Genomic DNA, 1,888 nt, shown 5'->3' on the forward strand with positions numbered 1-1,888 from the left:
TCTTTCAAACAAACAAATAAAATCTTTAAAAAATAATAATTAAAAAAAATGGAATGGGAGCCCTGCTTCTGGACACTGACATGCAGAGTTTTGCGAGCTAAAGAGTCTCCCCACCATCCCCGCTGACCAGGGCTCGCTGACCCCGGCTGGAGCCTGCGTCCCAGCACCAGGATGCTCGGGAGGGGTCCTTGGCCAAAGCGCCCGCGGCTGCTGCTGACCCCTGGACCCTAGGGCAGAGCATGGCAGGGCTGCTAGTGAAACTGTGTGGAAATCTACAACACTATCAGTCAGGTCTTCAGAGTAGAGCGGTGCCCCCTGATGAAGGAACCGTTCATGATAGACACGGCTTTCCCTTGTTAACACTTACTTCGCCATCCAGAAAAGCGCGCTGCCAATTTGTGGTCAAACCTGTGTTATCAACAGTCGGGTCCTTCTTCCGGGATCTACCAAATGAAGATAATGGCATCAAATTGCAGCCATCTTCACAGCCCATGGCAGTGAAATTCCAGCTTCCACCTTGATGGAAATTTTGCTAATGTATGGTTTTAAACTTGTCATTAACAAAAAATGCCTCAAGAGGTACGGTGCTCCAAGAAGGAAAAAACTGAATATGGAGCAGGCTACTGAGATGGAAAATGTGAAATCTTTGGTTCACAGACTGTTTTCAGCTTTGCATTTAGAAGACTTTCAGAAAAAGAGAGAGCTCCATTTATTAGAGAAAACCTACCACCAGATGGGACAGCCCCAGCCTTTCCAAAAGATAAAAGCAGGAATCGAAGCTCACTCAGAAGCCAAAACCAGCCAACGTCAGTCCATGGGGGGGGGGGGAGGGACAAAGGTGGGACATGCAGTGGTCTGGCTCCCCCACTGGGTGTGCTCCTGGGATGTGATGGCACCAGTGTCAAATCTCAGCACATTTGCAAACTCCATGGTCTTTTCTGCATACTTTGTCGTCACTCAATAGGATCATGGGTATCAGCTGTTAAGGGTCCGTGGTTTCTTCACTTCCTGCATAAGAAATCAAAGCACTGACATTCAAGATGGTGCAGTACAAGTTAAAAGAACCTGCCAAGGCTACAGAATCCCTCAAACAGATGGGCCCCTCTCTCTGTTTATAAATGCAAGGAAAGGAACTCAAGGAAAAGAGTTAATCTTACATTTTCAAATATCATTGAATTTTTCCAGTGTGTGCTGATTCTGCAACTTAGAAACTGGAGCGTTTTGAGTCCCACAGTGCCTTTGCATTTGAGTGTTTCAATCCCTTTCGTTAATTAAAAAAAAAAATGCTTGGGGGGAAAAAAAAGGGTGTTGCCAATTAAGTATTTCAAGGACAGGGACCATGGCTTTTTTTTTTTTTTTTAAACATCTTCCCAGAATAGGAAAAATCTTAATTCAACTCCATTCAGCATGCTGATAATCATTTATTGAATATATCCCAGCAATGCTACTTACTTGCTGTATAAGACCTTAGGCTTTTTGTATTCTCTGTGCCTCGGTTTCAACATCTGTTAAATAGGTAATAACATCATCTACTTATAAGGCGAGGAATAAATGATCCGTAGTTGTTGGCCAATGGTGTCAGCACCATTGTTGGCCAGACAGAGGACTCATAGGAAATGTTTGTTCTTGTTTTTACATCTACCCAATTAAGTTCTGAGCTAAGTGCTGGAGTTACTCATAATAAGACATGATTCCCATCCTCGAGAAGTTTACCACTTGAAGTAAAGATGTATACAAACAGGAAGGTAAGATTATCAAGGATCAATGCTGTAAAAACACAAGAACAAGGTGCTGGGGGACAATGGACAGGAGAAATGTGTCAGAGGGGAAGGACACCAGAAGGCCTGATGGGAGGGGTAACATCTGAGCTAAGTCTTGAAGGATGAGT

General features: G+C 44.0%; 1 pseudogene across 1 annotated transcript; it reads left to right on the forward strand.

Annotated features, from left to right (window-relative positions):
- Positions 1-171: 171 nt before the first annotated feature.
- Positions 172-1,118, forward strand: LOC308354259 (calcium uniporter regulatory subunit MCUb, mitochondrial-like; annotated as a pseudogene). Its single transcript has one exon. The product of its transcript is annotated as a calcium uniporter regulatory subunit MCUb, mitochondrial-like (transcript).
- The last annotated feature ends 770 nt before the right edge of the window (positions 1,119-1,888 follow it).

Source organism: Martes martes (assembly GCF_963455335.1).
Source record: "Martes martes genome assembly, chromosome: 13".
In the NCBI taxonomy this organism is placed as follows: Eukaryota; Metazoa; Chordata; class Mammalia; order Carnivora; family Mustelidae; genus Martes; species Martes martes.